Raw genomic sequence first — 7,715 nt, forward strand, 5'->3', positions numbered from 1 at the left:
TGGACGGGGCTCTGAGCAACCTGATCTAGTTGAAGATGTCCCTGCCCATGGCAGGGGGGTTGGACTAGATGACCTTTAGAGGTCCCTTCCAACCCAAACTGTTCTATGATTCTATGATTCTTTGTCTGTGAAGGCAGTGTTTGTGTTCTGCTTTACATTAGGCTCCTTGCATTTAAAACTCAGGTGTCTCAAACTGCTATAGACCTGGTTGATCTTTCTAAATCCGCTCATACAAGTGCCCTCTGCTTACAGATCATCCTGCTTCCACCTCTAAGCAATGTTCAGCTCTTCCACAACCACTACGCAGCCCACATTTCTGGCCCTGTGGAGGTATTTTTATGCATAACCACAGATGGGATACAAGTAGAGAGTAGGTAGATCTCCCCTCCTAATATATTTGGCTTTTAGAATAACAACAACAAAACAATAGTTCCAAATTCACCAGTGAAGCCCAGTTTCTAATAAGTTTGTGTCCCATAGCTGATTGAGCTTTCCTTTGAATTGTGGCATGAGCTCAAGTTCTTATTAGACATCAGATAATCCATGCAGATGCTAGCCATTTTATGAATGCTATCATTCATAGCTGGGAAGCCTTCAGGAATACTCACACCTAGTTTGACATGAAAGAATTCTTAGAAGAGAGAAATCTTGGCTATGATGCGATACTCCACTGCCTTGTGGGGCCTGAACATCAAAATACTCATGGCTAAGGCGTTTAGAATTTGTGTTTCTTATCTCATAATCCTCTTCTCCCCCAGAAAGGTCACTAATGCCATCTAAGATACCTTAAGGTATCTGACACATGCATATGGAGCTAGAGGATATGACAAAAGACCTACGGGAGACCAGAGCACTGCTGGACCAGAAGTGGATGGCCAGGTGTTCCCACTCTGCAACCAAATCAAGCCTTCAGTCAATAAATGCCATCGATTTGAGAGAGCTGTTGGGCTGTCCAGAGATGGGCATCTGTTTTAGTACGAGCTGAATGTTACCTGAAAGGTGTTTCTCTCTTCAACCTAGCTGTGTGTTCTCATAAAATATGAACCTGCATCAAAGATGGCTGAAGTCAGTGATCACTTACTGAGGGAGGACTCAGACATGACACATCCACACAATATGCTCCCCTAAGCCCTGCTTCCTTACGAGACTGGGCTATAAACACCACGCAGAGCTTCCAGAATTATTTTTCTGTTGCTGTTAGTTCCCTGTCCCATTCTACCCATGGTAGAGGACAGAGACCTTCTACGTGATCTAGAGGAGGACTGTTATGCCAGCCCCGGTGACAGAAATTCAGTGAGTCGGCTGGGGGACTAAGTCTGGGTTTGAAGCACGTGAATGACCATCTTTGGCGACAATTGTGCTTGGCAGATTGGCACACAGTATTTGCTAGGAAAGAAACTGAGCCTGTATGAAAGGATCTTTCTGAAGACAGCACTATAAACAGTTCTGTTCTTCGAGATCCCACCTGGAGGGTTTTCTGGAAGAGGGTAAGTCTATTGGTTTACACTTGTATGACTGGAAGCAGAAGTTAACTATTTAAGTTTCATAATTAACCGTGATGGACCTCTGTAACGATTTCTGAACATGGAATGCTGTCTTAGTATTCTTATATGCCTTAGTATTATATGCCAGGTATTAGAATTATGAACATGTTGCTTTAATAACAGGATTGCTGTTAGTAAAAAGCAAGGTATTGCCAGGTATTAGAATTATGAACGTGTTGCTTTAGTAACAGGATTGCTGTTAGTAAAAAGCAAGGAGGAAAAAAATTGGCAGAAGTTAAACCATTAAACACACAGTGGTCGTTCAGAGAGGATTCCTCAAAGGGGAAAAATAGGAACACAGAAGATCAAAGGGAATTATAACTGTTTAAAGATGGATGAGGAAAAGAAGAGGAGGCATTTTCTGGACTAGATAGATAGCATTCTAGGATAAATAGTACTGATTTGTCTGAGAAATCGAGGCTTCTATTCCTCAACATCAAAGGGACGAAGCCTCAGGTCCAACAGACTGGCACGTAGACTTCTGAAACATTTTGGTGCACACAAACACACACAGACATATACATATACATGTTTTATATGGAAAACATCTATATATATTTTAAATGGTTGTGTATGTGTACACAGACATATATGTATATGTATCCGTGTGTATGAACTGTGGTAGAAAGGTATTGTTTCTGGTTTTTTTACCTTACGGATACTACATTTCTAACCATTGATACTGTGGAAGGAAAGGGCAGCATCAAGACTGCCAGAGTACTGTTGGCTTATAATAATAATAATAATACCGTCACATGGCACTTATGAGGTTCACTGTAATATTCAAACTCAAGTATTGTCTTCTTTCTTACCAACCCGGACATTTTGTTTACATAGGTTTTTTTCATGCTCTGCTTTTCAAGTGAATGCGTGTTTTCTGAGACTCTTCTGATGGGGCTGAGAAATCCCTTGAAATCCCCAGTACAGGAAGGCAGGGTTAATGTGGCCACTAGAACACTTTCAATGCAACAACTTTTGATTTGAAAATGTTTAGAAAAGTCTCCATATGTTTGGTGGGTTTTTTTAAAAACATGTTAGTGTCTTCTTTCTTTTTTTTTTTTTTTTGCCAGCGTCTGAGTCATAATCTGGAGGATATTTTGCAGTAACTTACTGCTGTGGATGAATGTATCATGCACATTAAACAAGTGTTGCTACTGTTCACTTTAAGCCAGCTCACAATCTGTATACTCATTCAACTTTTTTCTCCAAACAGTATACATCATTCTGAGCAGCTTCTATAAACAGACCAAGTTCTGCTTGCTATAGCAACACACCTCCAATAAGTGAATTTTCTGGTTGATTAAACAGAGGAAAAATAATCTTTCTTAGGTGCCCTGAAAGAAAATTTTGAGATCCAGCATATGTGGGTCAACAAATATCTGTTTGTGCTAACCCCACAATAAGGTCCTCATCCACCCTTAGGGTGTGATGGATGCACAAAAGATGGGGAAAAATAGTAAGAGATAATGATAACAACTGTATGTAAAATGGGGCCTGTCCCAGTACAGAGAAAGGTAATGGAGAAAGGTTCCTACCTGCTGATCTGAGGTATCTGCAGTTTGGATATCTACCTCTAGATAGATGGGCTAACTCTGAGATAAACTTACAAAGTAGGTCAGATGGACGCTACTCTGTTTCTCTCCATTAACTATAAAAAGACACTAAATAATCAGCCTGAAGCTAGATATTTACAGTATAAAATTAGGCAATATGAATCCCATGGTTTCTGTGGGTGTGCCTATATTTCCCCATCTAATTCTGATTTCTTTCCTTTTCTCTCTTACTCCTATATGACCTGACATACAGGCAAACTTTGGAACCCAGTAGGTTATTTCTGTTAAGGCAAAAATTTATAATTGTTACCTATAGGTGTGACGCAACCTTGTTTAGTGCAAAGGACAAAGCGATTTCTGCTCAGAGCTGGTTAGAATCTTTTTCATGATTGCTTGAATGGTTTTAAATGAATACTGTTATTTTCCTTAAAATGGACTATTTTCAATAAGAGAAGTACTTGCTTAGGTGAATACTGTCACGAAGAACTATTTCAAATAATTCTTTTTCAGCTTGAAAAATTGGCTTGGAATTTCAGTTAGAAATTCAAACATGGTTTTGAGAGTTGTTTCATCGATTTGTAATGCCTGTATGCATTCTTTCTGGTCAATGCCATCTCTGTGTTAGGCCTCCATATGTTCGTTTGAGTCACAGCAGAACCTTCTAAGGTCACTAGGATTTAAATATAGGGATTAACCAGCTCTTAAGAATTTTTGAATTTAAAAAAACTGAGATTGGGAAACTTCTGTGAGGCAAGCAAACCTATTCTGCAGGACAAGTAGACTGCACACCTGGACCTGTTCCCTCCTGTGTGCCAGCACGTGTGTGTTTCATGTGACCAAAATGGCAATTTTTCCTGCCACAGAATGAGACTGTGCCAAGGCAGATGTGGTGAGATGATCCCATTACCTGAACTGAGGGAGGTGGATGCCGCATTTTGGTCACATCAGAGAGTATTTTTGGTCACACAAAGAGGAGGCACTATGATTTGCTCTGGTGGGTCAAAGCACAGATACTTCATCACCAGTTTATGGTCTGTTAAAGTACGCTAAGAATATACCATTTATCATTTAAATGAGCTTATTTTAATGTGCAATGAAGCATGATTCATGTTTCCTTATACAGCTTTATTAGGCTTTTCAGTTTTCATATTTATCTGTTGTTTTTCTTTTTTTGTGTGGATCCACCATTAGTCGTGAGGATAAAGGGGTGTGATTCTTGTCTAATGGGAAGAAAAATAAGGAAAAAAAAAAAGACTGACTAGAATACTTTCAATTTGTTTCAATGCCACACATGTTTTGAATAAAACCAAACAAAACAATAATTTGGCCTGTGATGAACAGGGAACAGTATTTCAAACTAGATAACTTAAAATGAATCATAATTATCCTGGTACATCAGCTAAAGTTACACGTGTCAATAGGCTTTTTACCGGGATGAAATGTAACACTTGCATACACACAGCTGACCCTTAAATGTGCAGATCAATGGATTTAAAGTTATGCATGTAAATGTTTGAACCACTGAAGCATAAAATAGAGACTTGGTCCATAAATGTAATTTGTTTGTTGAAACACTGTAAAATGAAACATAATCATAAGTGGAAACATTTTTGTCTTTTAAATGACAAGCTCGATTTAACAATGAATCACACTTCTTTCTAAACGTTGTTTTGTTTCTTGCTCCGAGCAAGATTTAAAACTTGCTTCACTTAAAGTTCGTGTAGGGGAGGAGGAAGGGGTAAATTCCGCAGCTGAAGGTGGACAGAGGTAGCGTTTCTTTGGCAGCAGAAAGTAAGTAATTTTTGTTTGGCAAAAAGGGATGCTTGCATTTGCACAGACATTTGGATTATGAGAAGCAGCCCTAGCAGAAATGAATGAATGGACAGCGTGCAGGTGAAGGCTGAACACACATCAAATGGCTCCGAAATGTGTAAAACGATTGTCCTCAGATACGATGCAGTCCCATATTGCATGCATTTAGCTTTCTGGAAGTGATGAGTCATACGGACCCAAATGAGAATACCCATGTGTGTAAAATTAAGATTTGAGTATTTACAATGATATCACCACAGCAGTTCAGATCAGTCTAGCGTTTTAAACTTCAGCATTTTCTTCCTGGGAGACATCACTAAGGTTTAAAAGCGTTGGCAAGCCTGGAGGGAAAGTATTTAATTCTTAAACAAATAAGATTCTAGTATCATCAGCTCCTGACAGAAATACCTAATTAGTATATCTTTTGTTTATAATGATATAGTATATCCTCTGTTTGTAAAGACAGATAGTACATCTCAGATGTGCATGAGTAACAACAGAAAGTTTTAAATATTTAATATGTATAAATTACTGCATTATTTTTATTCCAAAACTGATGTCATTCTAGAGCCTTATTCAGGGCCATTTGAGAATTTCCATTTGGGGCATTTTGAAGTATCTGAGAAAAACATTTCTATCTGAAAGTTCCTGGAAAAGGACATTATAGATCCCAGGGCTAATATGCATCTAGAGATTGTGGGAGATGCTCATAAATCAAAAGAAACGAAGAGCTGGAACATCCATTCAGTTCAATTGATGTTAGGAGTACTCAGCACCTCTGAAAATTAGCTTGCTTGCCAGGTGCCTAAATAAGGATGGATTGGTGCTTTGAAAAATGTGAGCTTAATAAGTCAGTTTTGTAAATGTACAGCAATGTTTGCTAAAACATTTCCATCACACACCACAGTCAGGGAGGAAATAGGATGTCTGGAACAACTGCAGGTTATGCCTCTAGACTTGACCCTGACACACACTGCATCTTGCAGGGCTTGCAGGGTTGGATTCCCGGCTTTTCCAGAGCTTTGTTAAGCTCAGTGGTGCACAACAGCCTGCAACTCGTTGTCATTTTCAGGACTGGAGGCCAAGTTGATGTTGTTATTTATGGAGAGCCTTTTCTCCATACGGAAGGCTCTCCTTCTAGGAAGGTTTCAAACACAGCAACCAGCTCTGTTCTGCTCTTCCAGTGCTCTTGTACAATTAGAGTGGAACAGTCGGGAGCCTCTTTCTCTCTTTGCTAACACAAGTACCGAGGAGGCTTTTACAAGACCCGTCAGTGAATGTTGCAATCCAGGCATATGCTACGGCAAATTGCAATCACTTTGAAAGCAAGTGATTTCAGTGGGGACTTCTTCAAAACACATGGTGTGGTGTGGTCTTTGGCACTTAGATCTTGCCCTACTTCAAGCAGGGAAAAAAATCAGGAAAATTAAAATAAAACAAATTTAGATTAATGTAATCTCAGAGTTATGAATGTATATGCTCAAACTTCAGGAAATTATTTTTTTCAGCCTTATATCAACTCAGCTGTTTTGCATATGTTTGCCTTGGTTAGTTCTGCTCTGTTTTGGGGCATAGATGTTAGTATGTTTTTAATATTTGTTTCATCTATCTGAGATTTACAATTGATATGTATACTTTAATACTTTTGATAACATATACTATTTGTCTCCTAAGTCTCTGGGACGGTGGCCATCAACCCATTCTTGTGTTGGTAAAGCTAAGTTTATATACATATGTACGTGCGTATGAAAATATGCGTAAGTGTGGATCTTATTTTGTGACTATGGCTCCTTGGTGCGATCTGTAGGTATAGAACCTATTTAACAGGATTGTATTATACACCGGGGAGGATGACTGTTACGAGAAGACTCTAGCTCTGCCCATGCCCAGCCTTGGAGGACCGTAGTTCCACAGAACGGCGGAGGCTGGCAGGCGCCTCTGGAGAGGGTCTAGTCCAGCTCCCTGCCCAGGGCTGGGCCAGCTACAGCAGGCGCTCAGGGCAATGTCCAGTCGGGTTTTTAACATCTCCACAGATGGAGACTCCGTGGTTGTTAAGGACAACTTGCTCCAGTGTTCTACCACTAAAGGCATTTTTTCCTTATGTTTAAATGGAATTTCCTGTGTTTCAGTTTGTGCCCTTTGCCTTGAGCCCCGTCAGTTGGCGCTACTGAGAAGAGCCTGGCTCCATCATCTTTACTCCCCCCATGAGGTATTTATGTATATGGATTAAGATTCCCCCCTGCGAGCCTTCCCTTCTCCGGGCTGAACAGCCCCAGCTTTCGGCCTTTCCTCACATCAGGCGTTCAAATCTGTTCATCACCTCTGCAGTCCTGCATTTCTGCCTTTAGGTCCAAATTCATCACACCTAAGCCAAGCTGTGCACCCCTCAAGACAAAGCTTTTGGCAGAGGTGCTGCCTCCTGCCAGGGGTTGGGCGGCGATGGGGCAGTGGCAGGCACCGCTCAACTACAGCCGCCCGAGCGTCTGCCACAGACCCCTGCAAAACGGTCACCTCCTGGCCTGCGACGGGACAGGGTTAAAAGTAAGCCTTTGCCTGCCAGCCCTCAGGGTATGAGGGGGAAGACGTGTGTGAGAAAGCAGCCCTACTGTCTGTATGCTCCTGGGCCGAGAGCGGGGAGAGGGGCTCCGCAGCTCGCTCCGCAGTGTCTGTCTGTCTGTCTGTCTGTCTGTCTGTCTGTCTGTCTGTCTGTCTGTCTGTCTGCCTGCCTGCCTGCCTGCCTGCCTGCCTGCCTGCCTGCCTGCCTGCCTGCCTGCCTGCCTGCCTGCCTGCCTGCCTGCCTGCCTGC

This window comes from Aptenodytes forsteri, unplaced genomic scaffold, assembly GCF_000699145.1.
Source record: "Aptenodytes forsteri isolate BGI_AS27 unplaced genomic scaffold, ASM69914v1 Scaffold155, whole genome shotgun sequence".
Classification (NCBI taxonomy): domain Eukaryota; kingdom Metazoa; phylum Chordata; class Aves; order Sphenisciformes; family Spheniscidae; genus Aptenodytes; species Aptenodytes forsteri.